This window comes from Amblyomma americanum, chromosome 2, assembly GCF_052857255.1.
Source record: "Amblyomma americanum isolate KBUSLIRL-KWMA chromosome 2, ASM5285725v1, whole genome shotgun sequence".
Lineage (NCBI taxonomy): Eukaryota > Metazoa > Arthropoda > Arachnida > Ixodida > Ixodidae > Amblyomma > Amblyomma americanum.
Genome location: NC_135498.1, coordinates 27,137,318 through 27,163,132, shown reverse-complemented (window position 1 = coordinate 27,163,132; position 25,815 = coordinate 27,137,318). Strand labels below are relative to the sequence as shown.

Genomic DNA, 25,815 nt, shown 5'->3' with positions numbered 1-25,815 from the left:
TCTTCCTCAAACGGGTGGTGAACATTTCCTATAAAAGCGACAAATAAAAACAGGCGCGGTTATTTAACGCGCAGATAAAATGTATTCTGCGCCATAGAGAAAACTGCAATAAGGCGGAAATGAGGAAGTAACGAAATGGCTGTTATGAAACTTGTTTCGTCACAAGATCTGCGATAAAATCATTCGCTCTTTAGATTGAGTTTACGGTGTTTTCACGCACGCAAAGCTTTGGAAATATCATTCACAGCGAAAGTGATTTATGCAACTTCGGTAGCATGTGGTGGGGAGGAGGGGCAGGGAAGAGGGAAGGCTAAATGTTTTAGACGGTTGTCGAAGGCGACCACCATATCTACACAGACGATGCAGCTGTCACTGCTCTATGGTTTTGTCGTCTCTTCTGTCGTCGTGACGTAAGCTCACACCTGACCGACAGGACGGGGCCGCAACTTCCAGGTTTGAAGTTGCAAGTTGTGCGCCTCTCTTGTCGGTTCTATCGTCTTCTCTCTCGTCGCCATGTAAGCGCACACCTATTTCACAGACGTGAACCCACCAGTCCACCACAGCGCGTGTCTACACCGTATAAGGTCTTACGCAATACTGTGGGTTCATTATAATTTTATATCTTCGCTTTGCACATTGTGTTATTCTAAACGAAATATACTGACGCGCGGTTCGGCATTCTTGGGTTCTTTCCACCCCTCGTGTTTAGACGCATTTATATCGGGAACAAAAGTAGTGCACTGAATGCGCGCATGCATATGCACTCTCAGACATCTTCGCTATTTCAGGAGCATGCGGTGTGCGAAAAACAAAGAGAGAAAAAGAGACGCTAGCTGTGTATTTTCTGGCGTTACATTACTAAACTGAGGAAATTTCTATATCCTGCAGTGCCAGGCTGCACTGCAGAATACGTGCAATTAAGTTAGGTGCAGAATTATCTCAGGAATTCTGGCTCCGTGCTTCGTGCGCTTAGGCTTGAGAGTGCGGCCATCAAGGCTTACAGGAATAGCTTGTTCAGCCACAGGATGTTCTCCCGGAAAGTTCCCGCGCCTTCATTGGCGCTTCGTGGAAAATTGGGCAATTTATAGGCGAACGTAACTGGGGTTACCATTATAGCTAATCACCTCGTTCGAAAATCGCGCGCCGGTCAGTTAATTGCCCAGGACAGAGCAACATCCCCCCCCCCCCAACCCCCACCTCGCTTCTAGGAACTGCTGCCGAAAAGAGGGTTCTAATCTATGCGACTGCGAAGGGATTAAGCTAGGCTGTAAAATGAACGTAACCCAACTAGCCCAACTTTACATCGTACTATAGACTAGGTTAGATGGAGATGAAAGGAATTTCGTGGTAACTGTCTCACACTGGACACCTTAACCACGCCGTAAGGGAAATGGTAGATAAGATGAAATGAAGGAAGCGAGTTACGAGGTGTTAAGGTTATAGCGTAGAAATAAATTGCATGGAATCTGGTATAGTTCCTTCGCATTACAAGAATTTTTTTCTCCGTTCTTTGAACGCATAGAACGGAATTAAAGCATATTCCGCCTTTCTAGGTGACCGATTTTTAAATCTGACCTCGAATAATCTTATCATAAGCTGAAATCAAAACCTTAACCAAAACCAAAAATAAGCCGCCTTCGTTGACGATGCGGCTTCAGCTTGTTTTTTTCTGCGGCATTCGCTTCTACGAGAAAGCGACTAGTGTGGTAGTTATCCCGTTCAAGGAATCTAAAAATAGCGGCCATTGGTTTTCTTTCTTTTACCTTTCATAAAAGTTCTCAGGCGATTGAAGACAAGACAAGGAATAATCAATGATAATGTGCCAGAGGTGCTTTAGGGTGCAACTACGTTGTTGGTTAGAACAAAAAATCTAGGTCTGTGGTTGGCTTACGGGGACTTGATGGCTTGATGGTTGGATGGAGGGAGCGACGTCATTTATCATCACACGGCCACAATTTTATTTCCTTTCCGCGTTCTCAGCACATACTTCGCGAAGCCGAGCCCGATGCGCTTTTTTTGTTGTGAAATGCGCATGCGGTTTGATTCCCGGCGCTAAATATTTCAGGGGAACAGCTCATGGCTCGACAACTGTTGAATGCCCGCCGTGCAAATAGTGCCGATGACGGAAACGAACTGTTTTCTTTCTGCTTCCCTATTTCGAACTTGATTGTGCCTATAGCTGCAAGCAGCGTTCTGTATTAACAATGCGGGCAAGAAGCTATTTACTTACTGCACACAAACAGGATGATACAATTCCGTCGTGCAGCGACTGGGTTTAGCGAAGTATCTGACGATGCAGTAAGCTGAGCCGCTATTCAGTGCAGGCGCGAACTGGGATCGAAAGCAAGGACACTGATGGTGCAGCCTTTGAGCGGCGTTCAGAAAGGGGTTTTAACTCTTCATCATCGCGTGAGCCCTCTAAAACTTTGGCGTGCCATGATGCAAAACTTCGCCCCACACCGAGCCATGAGTGACCCTTCGTTCAGTGGTCACCGCGCTCAAGTTTTTTGCTCATCTTGTCTGATCAGGAAAAGCGCCGGTTGCCGCTACTGGACTGTTATCGCGAGCTTTTATGACAGGCCTGTCGCGCGGCAAGACCGTAAGACAGCGTTTATCCCCTGTGCCCCGAAGATCTTGGTCAATCACATTAAGGCTACATCGGAGCTACTTATTCAGCCTAACTAAGATACCTGGACCATGCCGTAACAAGGCCTAAGCGTTACGCGAGACGAAGGTCCTTACAAAGTTCTCAGGGACGCGAGAATTTTATGCATCTTATAGAAATGTTGCGCATATGCATGCACGTGAGATTTGTCAGTTTGGTTTTCTTATTTCATTACCGTCCTTATCTGGAGTAATCTGTCGTCTAATAACCACGCTAGCATCATCTCAAAAAAACATTAAAAAGTTACCTCATTTTCCTCACCATCGTAATCATCACCGCCACAACCACACCATCATCATCGTCGTTAAGCCTTCACGATTGTCATTGCCAGCCTCCTTACCCACCATGAGCATCCGATCATGAACCCAGAGTATTCCAGAAGCCGCGTTGTGTGGCACTCTCCTTGTCTTTAAATGTTCGTAAACACTGGGGGGTCAGAGAACGCTTTAACTGCACCGACACACACTTCAACTCCCTTAGGCCTTCTCGAAGTCGTGCCCAAGCAGACGATATTTGAGCGCAGTAACGATTTTTCAGTCCCGCCCTCTGTGATTTCGTTACGGCAACGCACACGACACGCGGAGTCTGTGAAGCTCAACGTTTGTCTTGCGAAGTCCAGCGGTCGTCCTTGGATTCCACAGTTGATGACTGACACGATGAATGCAGCTTGATAGTAGCCGACAGAAATCAACGGGATCCGCATGAAGCCAAGGCATTCGCAAACACGTGGTGTCATCAATGTTGCCCGTCTCTCGCCGAACTCTCACGGCGTGTCCGCTGACACAGCGGAGTAAAACGTGTTCACGAAAAGCATCAGAAATTAAACACCCCAACACCATAAACCATAAACGCATTCAATTCACAGCAGTAAATAAAGGGAAAGAATTTTGGTGTTTGTGGTACACCGTTCCCCAACATCATCTGTTGGTGAAGTCCGACACTTTCTCTTTTTTCTTTTTACAGATTAGTGTATACACTAATCTGTACTAATCTGTTTCGTTTGGTTTGGTTTATGGGGGTTTAACGTCCCAAAGCGACTCAGGCTATGAGAGACGCCGTAGTGAAGGGCTTCGGAAATTTCGACCACCTGGGGTTCTTTAACGTGCACTCGCATCGCACAGTACACGGCCCTCTAGAACTTCGCCTCCATCGAAATTCGACCGCCTGGGTTCGATCCCGGCCGCGGCGGTCGAATTTCGATGGAGGCGAAATTCTAGAGGCCCGTGTGCTGTGCGATGTCAGTGCACGTTAAAGAACCCCAGGTGGTCGAAATTTCCGAAGCCCTTCACTACGGCGTCTCTCATAGCCTGAGTCGCTTTGGGACGTTAAACCCCCATAAACCAAACCAAACCAAACATATTAGTGTATATTGCATTTCACACACGCAAAGAAAGCATTGAGAACGCATTCGTAATCCCAATGACATCTGAACGCTGTAGCGTGCGGAGATCCTTCTATGTGAAATCCCTTGCCTGAAACTCTTAGCAACCATTCGTTGCCCGGCATTTTTTTTTAGTTGCTTGCTAAAGGTTACACGCAAGGGATTTCACTCAGACGGATCCCGCTCTCTGGCAGGCGCGCAGCTTACGCGGTGCCATACGCGGGGAAACTTCTTCAAATCGGCGATATTTCGTGACATCCGGGGGTTTGCCAGCTCCATTGTTTCTGTTTATCGCTGTTGGACGCATGTTGAAATATCATGTGAGAAAACAAAAACATGACGGATGATTTACCTTGATTAGCGCAGATACGACATAGGTGCGCTAGCACTAGTTTTTATGCCTAGTTTAAATTCATTACTAACGGCTCCGCCTTAAGGTTATGACGCAATAGTGTTAATGGGTTGATGCCCATGTAAGCAGAATCAGTCATTCTCTACTTACTTTACATTCATAAATCGCTGGGAGTCCTCATACCACTCCTGGAACAGTGGCGCAGCTGTTTAAGAGATGCGCCCCTGCCTTGTGATAGCCCCTGCTGCCACCGGTATAGCTTGTGAGGCTCAGGTTGCTCTTTTCCAGCTACTTCGTGGCCAATCATTAATTTTACTGCCACCTGGCACGGCGGACAGTTTGCTCACAATCCAGTGGGTAGGTTGCGATGACGTCACAAGGTCACGTAACCTAGGTGATCCACCCACCACCCAGGACGGCCACCTTGGGCAGGTTATCCACAACCCTGTGGTCGAACAGAGGAACCGCACAGGCAAGAGCCAAGCGGCTGAGTGGAACCTCTTGTGCCAATGCATTAAATAGAAAGTGTCCGTGTGGCGTAAAAAAAGCGCACTCGCTTCGCGGCACAACGGGCCCAAGTTCGATGCACACGGGGGGCCAATAATTACCATAAATTACCTTAATTTCATTTGCTATATGCGCCTTTCAACTTTTGGCGTGACGTCACACCCCACAAACCACCTTGTGGCCTCAGACGTCAATGCCGTACCTGATTCGCTGCGAGGCTTGTGACGTTGCACAGCCCTATTTTTTCACTTTATATTTTTCGAATCACAATGCCGATTCAAAAAATTTAAAAACAGTTCTCGCCTTCATTACTGACGGCCTTTAATTTCGCAATTCAGTACTCTAAAACTAAAAGTTCGAACATTAATCAGTCACTTCAGTTGCCTTATCATCTTTTAGTAGAGATCAATCATGTATATAATGTCCACCTTGCTGAAAAATCAACCTGCACAAACTGCTCCGACGCGTCTGTCACTGATTTTAATGTAAAGGTCTGTAATGATAAAAAAAAATTACCCGGTATCTGCGTGGCTTATGAAGCGAAAGAGACCTTTCGAAACCCTGTTGAAAAGCCCATGTACATTAAATAGCAAAGAAGAAACGACCTTAACATCACAAGCACTTTGCAATCCTTCTGAGAGCGGTATTGTTCGCGCTGCTATTGTTCGTTCCACAGACAACGAAACGCAACTCTTACATTGTTTCGAAAGTAGCATGATAGCATGGGGGGGGGGTGAAAGAAAGCAAGTAGCAAGCACGCGAAAAAGAAAGAAAACGGAAACTTTTGCAGGACTGTAAAATTATCTACGGGAAATCAAAAGGAAGAATTAATAAAATTTAAAACACTGAAGTAACGGGTTGAACGGGCAGCAGTGTTTCAGATTGCATAATTCCCCCAATTAAAATGTTGCTCAACGTTTCTACAATGTATTGTCTCGCTTTAACAGCTGTCAGCTTATAACAGTATGTATAGACATATTAGGTTAACTATGTGTCTAAACTAAATGTAAGAATAGTTGTATATGACGGGTAACTGGAGATGTTTGGGAAAATCAATTGCGCTGCAGAAAGCATAACCAGTTAAGCGGGACAATAATAATGGAAAATGAAGGTGGCTTTTACAAAACTGACAAATGACAAAGTACATTTTTTTGGCTTCATTCTGGTTACCTCCTATTCACAGATTTGAACCCGTCTAATATTTTCTTACTATTTTTTTAACTTGTTCCACGTTTGCGTTTGACATGCGTATATTTTAAAATGATGAAATGTAAGATCGACTAATGAAAAGCAGAGGATTCGAGTCAACTTATTTCTTTAATTTGCTATATATTAGAAATTATGCACTCTTTATTCACACTTCTCTCAGTAATATTTGGCTTACGTTATAGCTGTAATATTATCTTTAATATTGAATCTTCCCATTCCAGGCCATCTATGTGCGTTGTGCGGCAAGCCGTAACGTCGCATTCTGTACTAATTTAAGCCCTCTAGCATTACTCAGTGTACAGTACTTGTCAAAACTTTAGACACCACCAAACCAGTGGGCGGAGCGTACTCTCGGCACCGGCAAGCGCCATCGATAACAGCGCCGCGGCTCGGTAACGCTCTTCCTTGCACTCCGCATAAGGGTTTAGTGGTCGCGTAACCTTTGACAAAGACTGTACATTAAAATCTCTGCATACAGGTGTTTTCACGTTTCGTCTTCATTCAAACGCACTCACCGTGGCAGCGAATGAAGCCACGAAGTCATGTCGGTTGGCCTGGCCATTGCTTAGCCAAGTATTATGGTTGGTGGCCTTCCCATTGTCACCTTCACAGGCGGAGCCGTATTCTGCTCCTGCAGCCGCTCACATTGTTTCTTAAAATGGGCACAGCGCTAACTCAGCGAGTCCACGACACGACTGTCTGAAGACGGTTCGCATGCTACTTTTTGTGAATACGTGAACTGGAGACCCGGGAGTGCTTGAGAGTGAATCCCTACCACGGTGCGGTCGTACTGCCAGATGTTATTTTAAATGCGAAAAAAAATTAGGTGGTCGAGCCTTAATAGGCATGTTGTAATAAGTTGGTACTCGTTCTGACTTTTAAGGTTTAAGTATTGCGTTTCTAGCATGAATTAATAAGCCGTCAACTGGAGACTCTCACAAAAACCGCATTATTTCAAGTGACGAGGACGACAGTAGCAATATTTCAAGAGCCAATGTTTACATATTTTACAAACGCGTATACACGCAAAACATACTAAAGAAAACCACAAACAAGCAGAAAATACAAAAATAAAGCTCAGTTTGGTTTGACAGCGACCATTGCCAAAGGTACCAAAATGAACAAAGGTAAGACTGCGTATCCTGCGAGAAAAAAAAAAAAAAACTTCGGGAACATATACCGCATATCTTGCTGACTGGCCGAGAGATAACTCTCTCATAAAAGATGCGTCACAGTGCGGTCAAAACACTGGGCTGCAGTAATTACTCTTTCGTTTCTCTATTCGCTTTATTTTACCCAGTACCTCACCCTTTTATTCATCGCTGCTCATCTATAATTCAGTCGTTTACTTATTCATCATGGCTACACGTGCTTTGCGCATTGGGCTGCGCTGCCGTCAACTTGTTTCTTTTTTTTCATGACATCGTACGCGTCAGAATACACTGCCCAAATATGCATATGCATGGCAAAACCCCTTTTGTAGCATAGCATTGGTGAAGGAACAATGTCCCCTGATTGGGCAAGAGAAGAACTCTCTCCCCATCCCCCTGTGTTGCAATAACAGTATTTGGATCACCGCTTAGTTCTTCCAGTTCAGCTCTTGCATCAAAAATACAGACCACTGCTGTTTTGTTGGCACTCAAAAAGTGTTCTTTGTTTTCGCCTGTTTTCATTACAGCTTCCGTAACCGTGCTGTACTTGTAGCGACAACCAATCCTCATGCTAGGAGCGAAGCATCCAGAACGTATCTGTCTTCTTGTCCTTCTGCTGGTTCCTTATCTGCTACTCAAGAAAGCCGGATTGCGCAAGGCTTGATTGTCTCGCGTCGCAAAACATATTTGTTTGGAGAAAAGACATCTCGTTGTGATTTCAGCAGCCACTGTTCGGCGCAACAGTGGCAGCGGATTCTTGCTCGATCCGCTTATTTTTATCAGTCAAAGAAGCGTTATTGCAAGGGGACATATACTGTGCTGAATTAACGATCTTGTTATTAGCTGACTGTTTCTTCTACTTCCGATCTAAAAGCCACCTATTCACGCACAGTGCAGATTCAGAGAAACGGGGTATCAGGGGTAAGTTTTCATAGGATATCATGTTTCGTTTTCTCGACCGTCATCAGGAGTGTTTATTGTAAAAGATAAAAATAAAAATTTGCGATATCTGTAGTGATGCCTATTTTAGTAACAACGTGTGGGAGTGCTTTCCGGACGGCTGCGGTGGCTGTTGATAAAACATTTGGACCTTTTAAAGCGAAAAATAAAAGTAGGACCCACCTGCTTCGGCGGCTACACTTTCCAGAAAGGTCACCATTCAATGGAACTGCCTTTTGCGTAATAAAACAAAACTTTTATGCAAAGAGCCTACTTATAGCTTGAAAAATTGGTTTTATTTAAACAGCGGCAAATGCAAACCCACCAATCTGAATGGAGAGGAGCTGAATCGACAGGCCTCTCTGGCAGCAGTTGAGAAAGTAACGGCGCCAGGAATTGGCTTCTCGGCGACGCACAGATGGCTTGGAAAGACCGATTTGCGTAAAGCGGGTAGAAACGCGGACGCCGCGAGGAAAAACGCTTGCGAAATTCTGCATCTCGTTAAAGAATACGAACAACTTTTTTTCCCAGCCCCTCCCATCTCGCTGAGCCCGGCAATAATGATAGTTGGGCATTCTTGCAACAGAAGTATTATTGCGGGTATGCATCCTTTACAGGAGATTCTTATATTGATCAATTCTTTTTCTTGCACTGCTTCTCCTTACTTATATTATTACTATTATAGGCTAAGCAATTATAATAAAACGCTTAGGATTAAAAAAAATATCGCGCTAGTGACGGAAGGCGCAGAAAGGACACGAGTGGTCCACACTCAACTGGGGCTGTCGAATGCATAAGACGTGGGTGCTAAGACAGCGAGAGTGGCGAGTGAAGCGAATATTACCCGAGTCAAAGAACTATGACAAAGGCATCGAAGCAGACGAAGCAGTTTGAGCAATGCGGTTGTGGCGCGATATTACAGCTCCTTTTCACAACATGCGGTGAAGCCCCCGTGGACTAAAATACCTAAGAAAAACAGCATGTTCATTTTTTAGAAGACTAGCGCCGTTTTATCTGCACAGACTTCTGAAAGACGCTCGATGAGGTGAAAAGGTACAGTTCCTGTACTTCACAAAATGGCCGCCAGGCGTGAGGACGCCAGCGATCGGTAGGTAGGCCAGTTGCTTGAGGTGAACACAGTACTGAAGATGGTCCACAGGCTGTCCAGGTCAGTTGCTTTCCACAACTGCTTTGTCTGAGTATTTCGTCTAAATTCAAACTGCCACCTCTTCACTGCTGTTTGTTTCGTGGTCTGGAGGGCTTATGCAACATCAACTTTCTTCGTACTTTATGAGCTCTCTCTGCCAGAGCTTAACGAGGTCATCACTTGCATTCCACAAGAGACGCGACCATTTGGTCACGCATAAAAACTTGCTCTATAAAGGCAGAAACACCAGATCGTTTACATCTGTCACTATCTCAAAAAGAATCGCAAGTATTTAAGAGCGCTTAATAAGTATTCCACAAATGTTGACGTCAGTGAGCGCCCCTATCGGCGTTTTTACTTGTACCACGTATGTCGGGCATCGCATGACTTCCACATCATTAGTCAGTGGCCCTCACTAAAATAATACGAAGCGCGCTTAGTTCATTGAACTTCTCCCTTACGTTGTGAAAAAAAAAGGAAGGTTTGCGACGTTTATGCACAAACGCGTGAGCAGCACCTACCTGCATAAATATAAAACCTCCGCTAGGTAGCGCGTAAGAGTGGTTTGAGAGAAAGAGCTTGCTCTCTACTATATTGGCCGCCATTGTATATTTACTTGAGTGCATATTTTCAGCGCATCAGATCTGTTCCTTACATAGTCTTGCGTTTAAGTTTTAACGCACTTATATTATGTACTCAGCTTAGAGCGATAGAACTATCCCGTTTTTCTGCTCTAGTAAACTTATCTTTACCTTTAGGCATAAACCAGCCAGTACCAGATATTTGTTTTTTTTTATTTAACTTCGTCGCGGATAGGCCCGTTTATTAGCTGTACCATCTTATACATAGTTTATAGTACGGTACATTTTGGCGCGCGATGCGACCTACGATGACGACAGAGGTAAGCGCGGCCGGTTTCGCAATGTGGCAGAAACCTGGCAGAAGTGCCGGATGCATTAATAAGAACTGCATTCAAGAGCGAATGAGGCAGAGAAATATTACGGCCTTGCATTATGTGTTCTAGAGCTTCCCCTCCCCCCCCCCCTCTCTCCTCTTCCGCTGTTTACAGAACGTAAACACGTTTATTCATAGTATGCCTAGATGGTTGTTGCAGTTCTTAGAGGATAAGAAAAAAACGTACACTAATTTAGCTTTACCCCAACTACCTAAGAAGCAAATGCCGTGTTGTTTGTTGTTTTATTTATTTATTTTTTTTTACGCGGACATGACGAAAGAGAATGAAGCAGGCTGCAGGCAAGCTCGTTGGCTTCGAATAGAGCGTATGCTGCTATTTATTCAGGACGTATAGAAATTTAAGAGCTTCTTTCGTGCAGACATCATCGTCCCGATCCACGCGTGCATGTTTGCATTCATAGGAGTCGGCTTGCCGGTGAACCAACCAGGCGTGCGTTTTTTCTTTACTCCTGTTTATCGAATTCGCTACTCTTCTAATGCCTTTCCGCCTGCTTCGCCGTCTTCATAGGCCGTTTACTCAGCCTGTCATTGCACGCATGCAACTGCTACAACGTTCGCAGTAGCGACTCTGGGTTTCTGCCTGGCGGTGACGGCTCCACTCATGCGAAGTTCGACGATCGGGGAGGGAGGCAGGAATGACTTTTCGCGGGCCCGGGTTCCTTTAATTAAGACTTCAGAGCTGCTGCCGAGTTTCCAGCCCAGTTTATACCCACCGTTTCCTCTTCTTCTCTCCTCTCATTACCTTCCTCCACCCAGCCAAATATCCCGTGTTTTCCTTGGCTCACATTTGTCGCAGAGAGCGCCGACACCGTTTCGCCGTTATACCATGTTTTTTTTTCTTTTCTTAGCTGTTCGCCTATAGCGCGCCCTAAACGGATTGAAAAAAGCGAAATTTTAGACTCGCGTATCACGATCGATCGTTTCTGAAATGACCGTTGGAGCGTAATAAACTTCACGGGGAACAGGAGAAGGCAATTAACAACAATAAAGCGCCTTGTTTCGCCTCCGAATAAATGGAAAAAAAAAGAGCTGAAGTTTTTACACTGTAATTCTGTTTTTCGTACCTGCATCGTTTTTAGTTCTTTGTGCCTGTCTGTCAGTCCCATCGCTGGCTCATTGTTATGGCTCAATTCCTCGCGTGTTGTTATTCGGACTCTTCGTTCTTTGAGAGTTATCTTTGCCCGGATCTCTGGTTATTTTGCCTCTCTCGGTTTGCAAGTCTTCGCGATTACCATTTATTGATTTAAGGGAGTTTAGCTTTCGCGCTGCAGCTTTTCATCGCGTTCGTCAAAGACTTGCCAGGAACGACTGGGTTTCATTGGCAACCGAATTAATCACCCCAGCGTTTTCCGAGGCCCATTGTGTTGGAAGCATCGACACTGGCACATACGCAAAAAGAGGCCTGCGGGATTGGGACAAACCTTGATTCTGTAGGCTTCTAGCGAACGTTGTCGTCGTTATCAACCTCCATTACATGCCCTGTCTATTTCAGCTGTGATTTCATTAGCCGTTTAATGCGTATATTAAAAACAAATCTGGAAGAGAAATCATTATCTCAAAATTATGCTAGCTAATGTACTCATAAACAAAAGTCAATATAAAAACGTCGTTAGTCCCTTTAGAATTTTAAAAATTGGTGTGCAAAACTTAGAATTCGGTCCTTTTTCAGCGGCTAGTGCTATTTGCGTGAAATACGAGATCGAAGGCCTCGAACCTGCTAGACGCACCAGAGAGAGTGAACAATTCTTTATCCGCCAAATGTTTTTTTTTTATTTTCCCCGCAACATGTGTCCTGAAAATGAGGGGCGAGGAATTGCTGGACGCTGGCTGGAAGTCGAACAGTGGCGCCCTCGTTTCTTTACACAATTCACTCATACTGACGCTAGTGATTTTTACCTGAAAGCGCTGGGTTCTGAGGTTATGTTGATATTACACTTTGTAGCCAGGCTCGTCTTGGATACAAAGGAATTCTTGACACACCGTCCAAATGGTATGTCGAGAATTTGTGATACTGGGCTGTAGAGGCTTCTTTAGCCATTGTTTTCAAACGTGCTTGGTTCTTTTCCTGCCTCCTAACATTGTATCAATCAGTTTCATTTCCACACCTAGTTGCGTCGTCCGCAGTTTGATCCCAAGCCTTTTGGTTACTCTTCAAGTTCCGGCCCTACAGGAGAGTACTAGAAAGATACCTCTGTTATAAACGCTTCTTGTAAGAGACATTGGTAAGCTGCTATTAATGACCAGAGAATACCTGCTTCCTATCCCCTATTTTTCCTTGTCTAATTATTTAACTTTCATGGTCCAGTTCTGCGGTCACTACTTGTTGTACATATGTGTAATATCTTGCCACTTCAAATACTACGCTGCTTATTGTAAACTGTTGGCACTGCTCCGGGCTGTTAAACATTACTTCCCTGTGGTTATGCAGCCGCAATAAAATTTGAGAAATGCCGCTTTTTGAGACAATGTGCAGAGCTATACCAGGGTCATGTGCGCAACATTTATCAGCGTCGCATGTAAAAAATAATGAATTACTACTGAAATCGAGGACTGATGCAGAAGTACGCAATGAATTCATGCCCCTGGCATCATACGTTCATGCAAAACCGCTTTCTGCACTGTACGTACTTAATGCCGACCTCGACGTCTTGAAGTGTGGCTGGAAATTAATTCATGATTATTGCAGTTATTTCGGCAATCTCTAGCGCAAGCACATTATCAGCGTGTTGTCGTTACTTATGTGCTTATTGTTTCAATACCATGTTTTGGAATGAACGCACTGTCCCGCATTACGATTCCCTAACTGTCGAAAATGCTGGCGACGCTGGCTTTCTTTGGAAAGCCCTCGCGTGCCCGCAGCTGGTCGTGACTAAATTCAATGAATAACGCCTCCCTCATTTAGCATCGTCGTGCGCTCAGTCGTATTTCAAGACCCCCTGGTTTTTCACCATACTTTGCAATAGCCACTGAGCGCCGGTTGTAAGTGACTGCATTGTACACGCAATGACATCATTCTCGCGAACTGGTCGCGAGCCGGAATGCCGCTGGCGAAGCCAAAGAAAACGAAAACGACAGGAAAGGATGTGACCACAAAAAGTGATAGTGAGAGAGAAAGCGGAGGGGGGGGGAGGGGGCTGCAGTGACGAGATAATGACAGCAGGCCGTGCTCGTGACGTGTTTCATTGACGTCACGCGACGCCCGCAACGACCAATCGACAGCGGCCGAGAGATCGCGCGGTCTCGTTGAAGAGCAGCTTTGACACGGAAACGAGAGAGAGAGAAAGAGAGAGAGAGAGGCTGAGGGAGAAAGTGTGCGAAGGAAACGATGCCTCGCTATATAGTGTGACCCACGCCCACGCCCGACAGTTAGAGACGGGAAACATTGAAAGTGGAAGGGCAGGACGGTGACACTGACAGGGATTGAGACGGAGGGCGAGGATCAGGGTAGGAGAGGGTTCGGGAAGGGGAGAGGAGGGTGAAGCGATGCAGCGGGAGCGCGCGTGGTCCCCTGGCGAGCAGCCGCTTGACGTCGTCGGAACGCGTCCGTCCTGCTTTTACGCACGACGTTATTTGGACGGTTCATTACGGAGAGCAGGTCGGCGGTAAGGTCGCCTGTCCTCTGCCTCCTGCCAGTGTCGGACGGCGGGAAAAACAAACGCCTCTTCGCTTCCTGCCTGCTTCTATTTTTCTATGCTTATCTCTGTAGAGGTCATGTTCAACCGCCTCTTCGGGATGCGTTTATTTGCACAAAAGGTCCTCAAGGAACAGGCGCCAAAAAAAAGAGGAAGGGATATCTGTGACGTCTAATACGGTACCAAAGTTTCTCTGTAAAACAAAAACAAAAAGAAAACATGGCAGGGAAGAAATATTCGTCAAGGATTACTTTGCAAAAAAAAGCGAAATGTGACTGAAACAAGGGCTGTGTTGGTCGTAAAAAAATGCAAAATATTTACGCCTAAAACCTTCTGTTCCATAATATTTTTTTCAAGCTGTGATTTTTTTTTCCAATCTGCTGTTGCCACGCGCTAATGGGGACAATTTTATATTAAAGCTCAGTTTCTTAGCTCAAGTCGCTTTTAAGACCGGATGCAACGCCACCTTGAAAGCCTTTGGGGGAGCCACCTATCGATATAATTATTTCTTCAGCCATACCGCACAGATTTGGCGGTAATGCGCGCCTAACAGTTTTTAGGCGTTCATTTACATATTATTAAATTTTTGAAGAGCTTAGCCCTGAACCTGGTCGCAGAGGCTCATTATACAGCTCATTATGAAGTAACATTCGGTATTCTTTCTTTCTTAAGCCGGTCACTCAATTTTGAGGACGCGGGCAAAGGTCGAAACATTATGCGTTGAATAAGTAGACGACCAGGTTGCGCCAGTGTGGAGGCAAAAGAGAAGAAACAGAAAAAAAACCGTGTTATCACAATGGCTAGTACGCCGCTACCAAGCTCAAGCATCCAATTTCTTGCTCGAGCGCACAGGTTGCTTTCTCTATTCGCATTAGAATGCGAAATTCCTCGACCCGGTATGAAGAGCTATGATCCTTTTTTTCTCCCCTAGGAAATGCGCTCCTTAGTTCGAAGTCAGAAAATATCTGTCTGTGTGTCACACCATTTGCGTTCAATGCTCATGTCTGCATGTTAGTTTTTGCACGTGTGCTTCTCTTGAGCCCAAAGAAAACGGAGCTGAATTGGAGAAGTCGCCTGATTATAGTGAAATCCAGCTTTTTTTTTTTTTGGTTTTAATAAATTTTCTCATGCGATCAGTCATCTCGAGAAACCTGAACTTTATTTTGCGTTCTTTCTTTCCGTAGTTGCACCCATATATTTAAGTAGAACACGTTCTTGGGTAAGTTAGTTCATAGTTTGAATAGATGAAGCGCAGAAAAACACAGCACGCAGGAAAAGAAAGACGCGCCTAACGGAGCACAAACGCTCGCTAAGAACTGGTACCGGATCACATCTGCCGCATCAGTGCAAAAACTGCGCCAAATAAGAGCAAAAAATTTGTGAAGCAAAGCTCCAAGAAACTCAGATATTATGTAGGAGTAAAGATAAGACTTCCCGTGAACTGCTAGAAGCTCACCGGATTAGAAAAAGTGGGAGTTTCTGTGTCAGCACCCCATCGCTGGTCATTCATAAGAATGAAAGTACATTTTTAGATAAGTTTAGAAAGATTTGAATTACTTTTATTTTAAGATTTAAGGTAAGTTATTTTTAGATAAGATATTTTTAAATATGTTTAGAAAGATTTGAATTACTTTTGTTTCCACCCCCCCCCCCCCCTCTGTAGTATCCTTCCCCTTGCACTAGTCATTTGCCTGTTGTTTGTAATATTGTTTTTGTCTCCCTTTCTATCACGCCTTCCTCTTGGCTATAAATAAGCCGTTCTTGAATGCAATAAACAGTGCAAGTTGCGCCTGTCTCGTGCCTTCCTTTTCCTGTGTGCTGTGTTTTTGTGTGCATCATCTACTCATGCACCCATATATATTTCTCTGCAGTCATGTTAGAACGCTCTTCTTTTTATTTCCCTATAGTTCACTGTAGTTTCGATTAAGTGGCAGGTAAATGACTGCTTCTAAGTTGCGCTGTTTACATGTGCATGCGAATCTCACTCTGCATACGCCTTCACACGCCGCGGTGAAAGCAACACCTAATAAATGCTTAAGTTTCCTTGTTTACCTGCCTAGCGTTGTAGGGACACCGAGATCAACGTCACAAATTTTTCTTTCCTGCTAAAATTTTATTATATGTCTTTCCGTGGCTTTTTTTGTTTGTTGTTGCTTAGAAATAATTAATTGAAGGTACAGTAATTTTTTATTTCTTCAATTCAAATTTGGGATGTTGATAATGATGATGTTGGGCGAAATATGAACGCATTAAGTGCTGATTCAAGAGTGGATGACGGTGTTGTCTAGCCTCAGAGATCCGCGTAAAAAAAACATTGACGTCATCACTGTTTGCTATTGATTTCACGTGTATTTCATTTGTGGCCTTTACAAGATTATAAAACCTATGTTGAAAAAAAAGTAGCATGCTTTTTATTAACAGTTCAGGTGTCCAACAATATGTGAGACAGATGCTGCGCCATTTCCTTTCCCCCAAAACAAATTATTATTATTATTATTATTATTATTATATTATTATTATTATTATTATTATTATTATTATTATTATTATTATTATTATTATTATTATTATTATTATTATATTTTATTAAAAGATGCCAATCAATGGATATAGGCGCTCTTTAATTTGTCCGAAATGTCCGTGTAAGTCGTGGGAAAAAAATAACTCGGAAGTGCAAGTCTCAAGCTGATGCAGAGCGCGCCAACAGCCAGCCTGAACAGTGAGGCAGCTAGGTCTCCTTTGAGAGAAAGCCGACCAAGCCAGGGAGGCAGGCAGAAGGGCGGGTGGGCAGGTATTCACCCCGAACCATGCAGGTATTCACCCCGGCGGCGGCGCCTCTTACTTGAGCAAGAGTATTTGTAGGCCAACATCCCCCCCCCCCCCCCCCCCCTCTTCTTTTTTGCTTCGTGGCGGGCATTTCCTGTCGGGGATAGCGTCACTGTGACGTCCGCAATGACGTTATTTCCGGGCGCCCCGGACCGAAAGGGGCGATGCGAAAGGTGAACGAGCTCGGCCCCGGATCTCTTTTCCCATCTTTTTTTTCCCCTGTCGGTCTTCTCGAGAGGACAGCTGGGAAGTAGGGAAAAAATAAGGATGAAAAAAGGACTGCAAGCGCCCGGAGAGGGGTCAGTGGTGGCGTGCCTGGATCTCTGCACCGCACCCCGCAGGGAACAAACCCTGCCGCGAGAGACCGCGTGATTCTCCATCTTCTCCATGAGTTTCTTTCCCCACTATCTTTCTTTCCCTGGCGTCTTCCTAGCGTTTTCCCCGGTTCCCTGTTTCCCCAACTGGGATTTGCGCTTAGCGAGTCTCAGAACGCAGGTCGGCTTTGTGCAGCGGCTGTTTTCTGGCTCCTGCTCTGAGGTGTTTCTGCGTGTGCATGCGTGAGTGTTTCATTGTTTCCATGCGGCATCGGCGCCACACCGCGGTAGAGAAGCACGCCTGCTATGCAGTTTTTTATACGCTTTTCGCCCGTTCCATCTTGGCCGCGGCGGCCTTGTTTCGATCGAGGCGAAATATAAAAATGACCGTGTGCTGTGCAATGTCACCGCATGTTAAAGAGCCCCATGTGAACTAAATTAATTCGAGGCCCACCACGTGCCTCATAGCCGCTGTGTGGCTTCGGAATATTAAACCCTGAAGTTTTCACAATCCGGCTTTTGCTTCCTTTCCACGGTGGTGACGTGTCCACTATTTTGAATCACGCGCTCAATTCGCCAGATCAAAATGTTTCTTCGGAACGGAAGATTTCGGCATTTTCGACCAATGCGAGCGCTTAAATACTGCTTTTACAGCTCGAAGTCTTATTTAGGATTAGGTTTTAGCACCTTTCTCTTCACTGCAAGGGTCAACGTAGCCTCTGTGATTCAAAATTGCACTTCTCGATCCGACAATGGGTCTTACCACCCTAAATGATGTGGCGCCACCATGAGGGAGCAGCAAGGAAGTAAAGTTTCCTGCAGTATAGCAAACGACGGGCTACCTCATTACTCGTAGGAAGTAAAATCGAGGTCTAAAGAGCAGTGAAAGATAACAACAGAACTGCATAACGAATGCACGTTTTGTGCAACTACACAAGGAGCACAGCCTGATAAAAGAAAGAATATATAACCAGGTAAAAGCAAATATCTCGGAGGGAAGCCAGGAGGGCGGGGGGGGGGGGGGGGGCGCTCAGTGTGGTAAATAATCGGCGTGCCACCTTGAGCGCAGGTATTGCCTGAGCAGCAATATGGATGATCGCGTTGCATAAAGACAGACCGCATCACTGTGACGTTATATAACACTACGGGCAGGCAAGAAACCGGCGTAGTCTATCGGCGGGCATGCCGGGAGGCTTGTTCCCGCATCGTACACCCCAATAGAGCAAAGGCTATGCTGCAGTATGTCCGCCGACTGAATGTCATCGCGCTGGGACAGGAACTGAGGCCACTCAAAACAAAATTATCGGGGCTGAGGATTGCCGCATGACATGTCTTCGAAAGATTGGTGGCGGATCACAAACTTAAGCTAAGATGAAGCTTGGTCAAATATTTAAGGGAATACCTTAAGGTGGAGTAGATTTGTAATAAGGGAGTAATTACTCATTGGCATCCACCCAAGCACAGCCATAAAAAAAGAAAGATATATACAGCTTTCTCAGAAACTTCATAATTAAAGGCAAATTCGTTCTTCCGGACCAGGACGAATTTTTCTTTAACTGCGAAGTTTGTGAGAAAGCTGTACAGCTTGCCTTTGTAGCCGTGTGGGTGCGCTTGGGTGGATGCCAATGAGTAATTACTCTTTTATTTGACACGAGGCTTCCATTCAGGTACCGCTTCATTTTAATTTTTTGTTATTTGTCAGCTAGAAAGGAGCGGAATGAGCGTCTGCCTTTCATGTTCGCACTTTGATACTGGTCATCAGTGAACAGTCGCAAAACCATTATATTTTAATCGAAGGCGGCCCAGTTTTGTCACGAATTAATATAGACTTGATGCATGTGTGGAGTTCTTCTGTGCTGCGATTGTGAAATGCAGAATTTTGCCAACTGCAAATTATGTTCCGGCTTAATTTTTGCCAGCAGAGACCTCAAATCGACTATACTCTAGACTACCGTACGCGCACGCCATGAGCGGAAAACACCGATGCTATGCGAGATCTGCCGAGCGTTGTTGAGCACTCGTCAGCGTCGCTGGTGGAAACCAAAGTCGGCCACGTCGTTAATTACTATCTTTCGTCGAATATATTTTGACTAAAGCGACTGAGAAACCAAATATTGGTCGCACCGTAGGATGCGAATACGTTGAGCGCGGAGAACAATGTTCTCCAAGCTTTTCATAGCAAGCCGGTCGCAAACATCGGTGCTTCATCTAGCGTTATCACACTGATAAAGTAAGCCTTTTGTTGCTGAAAATGTCCATACATCATGCACCTTATGCGAGTGCCGCTTGCGGCTTGTGTCAAAGAGCATGCAGTGGCTAAAATTTTCCTAAGCAGCGACATGTAAACAAACAGTCGCGCTATCGTGCTATCACCTTCATTGCCGTGCTTTTGAAGCGAGTTTACGCACGCTAGGCCGGTATTAAATAATGCATGGTGTAGAAAAATTTGCTGTAACTTAGCTCTGGCTAAACCTGGAGTGACGCCGATAGCTACAGCTGGCCGAGTGGAACTCGCTCAGTTGAATTGCAAAGTCAGCTGCTCCGCACCACGTGACCAACCACGTGATCAATGACGTCACCACCCACGTGACCAGCCACGGCGCCGCCACAGAGCTCAAGGGCGGCCACGCTGAAGGCTCGAAATGCTAGCATAATGTATCTATCGCTACAAATATTCGCAGCACAAATCAAGCGCACACACAAGAGCAGGAAGGAGCAAGAACAGCACCGTCCTGTGTTGTTCGTTCCTGCTCTTGTGTGTGGGTTTGAGCAAGAACGAACAGGACAGGACGGTGCTGTTCTTGCTCCTTCCTGCTCTTGTGTGTGCGCTTGATTTGTGCTGCGAATATTTTCTACCCCGTGTATAGCAACCAACTGCCCCAAACTATTGTGCTACTGCTAAATAATGCAGTATTGTCTTCGAACACCCTTTCCGTTAATGTACGAGCAGTTTGCGAAGCAAGCCACAAAAGAAAGCTAGAAAGAGATTGAAACACCGGCGCCCACAACGTGTAGGTAAGCCGGAGCTGCTACGTCGGCGCGGCTGTGGTATCCGGCTGTTGGTCGTGCGGCCAGTAGCGTCAGCACCTCCTCCTAACAAGACGTGGTATTAGTAGAAAGATTTAGCGTTGCAGAAACGTGTTGGCATTAGTGTCGACGTATGCTATCTTGGGAAACTTTCTTCTGTATTTGGATAAATGTTTCACCCCCAGCACCACCATCGGATTACCGGGCGCCGGCTGCATACGCGCAGTGGCGCAACCTGACCCCTCCCAAACCACTGTTCGTACGCAGGAGGCATGCGGAAATCCGGTATAGAGAGAGAGAGGTAGAGAGAGAGAGGAACGACACGTATATAGGATTGTCTGAAGTGACGGTGCTTGGCTTGATGTGGGCTCCATACGGCTGCTTGATGACGTCAACCTATTTTCGTACCATCTGCGACACACACACACACCGCCGGATTTTCACGTAGTGGGATTAGTAATGCTTTCGGGTTATAAAATATTAGCTGTATGCACAGATGATCCACCAGTGGCATAAAGTTTCCCACCCTTTACCGACTAATAACGGCCGACAAAGTATTGTTCAACCATACCTTATTCTGGATGACATCACCCGTGAGCCTACATTTCTTAATTGTCGTCACGATTGAAGAAGACGCAACAACAAAATCATACACTGAGTGGCAAGCAAAATAAAGAACCTGACGGATGTGGGAAACATTACTGCAGAAGAAGAAAACAGTACTGCAGAAATGAAAGGGTTAGGGCGCATTCCGATTCTTTTCCACACTGCTCCTCATATGATTAATGTATGCCAAAACCATCTGCGTCGTGTGTGTGCAAGATTACGCCCAATTACTTCGCAAGTCTCAGCGACGAAAGAGCGCAACTTTCTTCGGGAAGTAGGAAGGAGAGAGTCTTAAGGTCATTTTAGTTTAAAGAAAGGAGCTCGCGAATACAGAGTGGCACTGTGGGGGAATTAGGCATGCGTTGAAGGGATGCCCACTTCTCAGAGCTCTCTCAGGACACGATCAGGTCGCCCTCGTTTGGAGAGGAGAGATATTCAAGCAAAATATATCCCCCCCCCCCCCCACCTCCCACGCGCCTTCCTGTCGAGCCTAACCGCGAGTGCCACTTTCGCAAACCCCGCGCGCGCTTTGTTTGGCAAATTGCGAAAAAGCAAAATAAAGAAAAGAAAGAATATGTATAAAAGCGAAGAAACGAAGGAATGAAACATTGTAGACACAAAGAAAAAAAAGCCTATTTTGCCTCGTCTGCGTTTTTTGATGACTTAATCACAGATTCACTTTTTTCTTATCAGCCGGGGAGATACTAAGCGAAAAAAAAATGAAAAAACGGGCTTTCAGCCAAATTCTATGTCCCAAAGTTGCAGCTTTTTTCTCTCGTTTTCATACTTTTCTGGGTAGAAAATTTCCTTCCAAGACCGCAAAGTTGAACTGCCGAGCGGATCCCTAACTCGGCACTCAGAAAAAAGCAAAGAAAATAAAAGGAGAAGTAAAAAAAAGAGAGAAATTAAGAGCAGCAAACCTAACGAAAGGACCTAGGAAACTTGAAAGAGCTCTAGAGCAAATGTTTTCTCTCCCCCTTCTAAACTCTCCTCTCTTTTTTTTCTGCCATAGCGACCTCTCCGGCTGCCCGAAGCGTTCCATGTCTTTCGCTAAGTGTTGCCGTTTCTGCTGAGAGCCCATTTGTCCCCAGGAAAGTGGGCGCGAGGGGCGAGTGGCGGCGAGCGTTTAATCCAGACTCCCGCGACCTCGACCTGCTGAGTCGTGCACTTCACTCTTTTTTTTTTCGTCTTTGTAATTGTTTGTTTCCTCGATTCTCAACCGGATCTCGCGCGCAGTCCCGTCCCACCGCACGTGGTAATGAGTGAGCGTTCTCTTTTTATGCCTCGCGTGCTTTTGGTTGCGGAGAGCGAACATTAATAAACTAAACTTCGAGGGCAAAACGTTGCTGTGGGTAGTAGTAGATAGTTATCAAGTTGTTTTGTTACTATAACTGCGCTTGTTGACGCAAATGGACGGTGTACACAATTCGCAACAGATCATTTATGCTCTTTTTGTCTTTAAGGCAACAGTATCGCCTTGGCAATGTCCGTGCTCTCCGAGACAAGATGCATGTCGGGGTCAGTCACTTCTGGCTCTTAACAATCTGTCTTACGATAACACTGCTTATTGCGTCGTAAACTAACAGATACAGCAGTCCAGGTTAAAGGACTAACGTAGGAAACGTTTATAAGGCCTAAACTAGAATACGCGCACTTTTTCTTGGACGCGCATGGTGTTGCTAACATAAACACATTTGAGAAAATTATAAGGAAAACTGTCCGTTTCGTTTTTTTTAAAGTGCAGTCGAGTTGTTTCACTTTAAACACTGATGCAATCGAATTTAATCCAAAACGTAAAGTTCCAGCGGAAATTTCAGCGAATTAAATTTTTGTATTTGTTGTTTAACCACGAACTTTGACTAAATTTTTCACAGTACCTAGCAATAGCGAGAACCCGTCAAATTCGACACTTATACCCCTTTCTCTTGCCCCAATACTTTGCTATGGTGAATTTGTTTCAATATTCTTTCTCTCCGCACACAACTACTGATTGGGACAGTTTATCAGCTCAGTGTGTACAATCACTGCACCGTACAAGATACCATGTTTAGCATTACGGTCGAACCTCTTTATAATGAAACTGTCTATTACGAAACCATGAATATAACGAAGGAATGACAGTTCCACTTGAAACCTCGGTCAACACGGGCTATTACGAAGCTACGGCTATAACTAAGTAATCGTGTCGCTCCTTGAACTTCTTTTTACGAGGTTGAATTGCATATGTTGCATTACAAGTAATTTTCTGCTTCCCACGTTTTTTGTACTGCTTGTTTTTTGGTTTTTCAGTTTCTTTTTGTTTATATTGTCTTTGTACTCCGCTCCTGCTTGGCCTTCACGGCCAGCTATATGTCATAATTAAAAATAAAGGCTCCGCTTCTCTTCTCCTGCGCCCTCCTCTTACGTCATGCCCTTCATTGTGCGCAATATTCCTCTTGTCGTAAGGTCATGCAGCTCAGCCCTTTAGGAGCGGTGTCTTTGTTCGCAGTTTTTTTCAGGAATTTCTAAAAAGAGTTCGCATATTTTGACGAGAAAAAAATTACCGGACAATGGATTTTTCCATTTCGTTTCAGTTCATGTGGTTTATCAGTGTTTAAAGTTTTCCAGCCTACATTTTTTTTTTGCCCTTCAACACCGAGAGGTCTTGTACAGCCGAATGTGGGCGGGACCATCACCGCGCTGGTTTGACCAATCACAGTAGCCGGTGAGACAATAATCAGGGTTCCAGCTAATCGCGAACATCTTGCGTATGGAGACTCGATCTATAGTTTCTGTGGTCTACCAGCCGCGATGGCTCAGTGGCTGTGGCGTTCGTGTGCTGAGCCCAGGGATGCGGGATCGGATTTCGGCCCAGGCGACCACATTTCGATGTAGGCGAAAAAAAAAAAACTCCTGTGCGCTGTGTGATTTCAGTGGACGTTACGAGCCCTAGGTGGTGTAAATTAATCCCGAGTCCTCCAGTGCGCTGTGTCTCATAGCCCATCCCTGCCGGAAAACACAACCGAAAAGTTTCTGTCGTCACAACAGATTTTCGTGCAGTAGTTTTAGCCATGAACTTGTAGGAACAACAAAACTTTTTGTAGTAACAACAGAATTGTCTGCAGTAGTGTGCTGTCCCTTGTCGAGAACTACGGAAACCCACTGCAGAAAAATACTTCAATACTACAGAAAAACCGGCAGTTGCAACAAAACGACAAAACATTATTTCGTATTTTGGACAAGATCCTGTCGTTTTTAAGACGATAGTGTTAAGGCTCCGTTTCTGCTGAGAATCTAGCGTTGTCGGCGTTACGATGGCAGGTGTTCACAGTTGAAGACCTTGTGGGGCCCAGGTTGCCCTTCCCGAGCGACCAATCATTAATTTAACTGCCATCTGTCATGGTGGGCAGTCTGCTCACAATCCGGTGGGCAGGTTGTGATGACTCAGCAAAGTCACGTGACCTAGGTGGCCCACCTGCCTCCGAGGTTGACCTCTGGGCACCCCCTGCTAGAGTCATGCTCGTGATTTTTCGCTCACAACGCCAACGCCGGATTTTCCGGACAACGAGGTCTTTAACGATGTCGTGTTAAGATGTGGCTTCCGCATCAAAGCCAGGAGTTTCGGATTTGAACTGCAACCATTGCTTAAGGCTGTTTACTTGCAATATACGATACACCAAGTCCTCGGAAGAGTTGCCACGTTTATGTTTACGTTTAGACTCCTATACTGGAGTCTTCCAGTGCACGCAGCCTACGTGTTGGGACGAAACCTGTCAACAAGCAACAACACAGTCCAGAAACAACTTTAGGATTGCTGATATCATCCATACCGTCAGCCACTTCCGGTCTCACACATGTATACACGGAAATGGTTAAGCGGGAAGAAGACAATTACGCAGGGGGCTCTCAAAGTTTCCTCAGATATGTTCTCTATTGTCTAAGCCGTCTGTATAGTTGCCATTTCTTGTTTCTTTTTAAAGCACTAAACAGTTTTTGAGAGCTTAATGACTGCATCTGTTTCGTCACACGGTAATGATATTTTCACCGAGAACCACTAGCATTTCAAGAGACGAATAAAACAAAGGTTTAAATTTAACGTACTGATCGCTTGGGCGTCAACGTGCCTACCTATTACCACTGCTCTGACCTTTTCTTATTCAATTTGACCCCATATTTTGACCCGCCAAGAGCATCTTCCACTGTCTGGTCCAAGTCATTTAGTTTCCCCAGTCCCGAGCCGTCCCCTGCTGTGAAATCTTCTCAGTAGCTACTTATAGTTCGATATCATCAATCGCATGAAAATTGTCTTATCGCGGAAGGCCAGTACCGCCTTACAATGTTTTTGGATTCAAAGGATTCGATCACCGAACTCAGAGGTGCGAAATCAGGCAGAAACCTGCCAGTGAGGGTTTCCTTTCCTCACGGAAATTCAAAGCCAGCTTAGGGAATGTGGTTCCTCAGAACAGTATTATAAGTGTTACATTTTGACTCTAAAGGGGAACTCAATGGCTAATAATTATTTCAACCCCTGTCCAATTAACACGCCGATAATCCACAACAGATAGGCTTACGCATCCTGTTCTATTGCACGCAGCAAGTACAAATTACAGTTACTCGCCTCACAAAATTGGTGGTTTAAAATGGTTTTGAGTCCTGCCTTGAGGAACTGGCCTGCGTCTGTTCTTCGCGGAAACGAGATTTTTTTCAGAGCTATTCCTGCAGTTGTACGGAGACATGATTCTATATAAAGCAAACATATAGAGAGCAAACATTTTTTAGGTTGACGTTTAGTAACTCACGTTTGGGTACCGGCGCGAACGACTGCAACTATCCGGAAACTTCCAACCCACAAAAACATACCCGACAATTCTGGACAACGGCATTTTTGAGCGGGAAACCGTTTATGATCGTAATTTTTTTATATAACGTAAGATTTCACTAGAATAATCAATAACAATAACAATCGACGGCAGTCATGCGTTTTATTTTCTGCTAATGTTTTTGCTATCGTCCAAAGCATTTCTCATTGGTTTTCTAGGGCAGTTTTGACTGTTCGAGGCGATCGATGGAATCACTTTAAAAGAAATATTTTGTTACATATTAGA

General features: G+C 45.1%; 1 protein-coding gene across 1 annotated transcript in view; it reads right to left on the bottom strand.

Moving 5' to 3' along the window:
- LOC144118409 (ras-related protein Rap1-like) overlaps positions 1 to 25,815 on the bottom strand; it is an 81,506-nt gene that overhangs the window by 35,606 nt on the left and 20,085 nt on the right. The gene's annotated exons all lie outside the window — the stretch shown is intronic.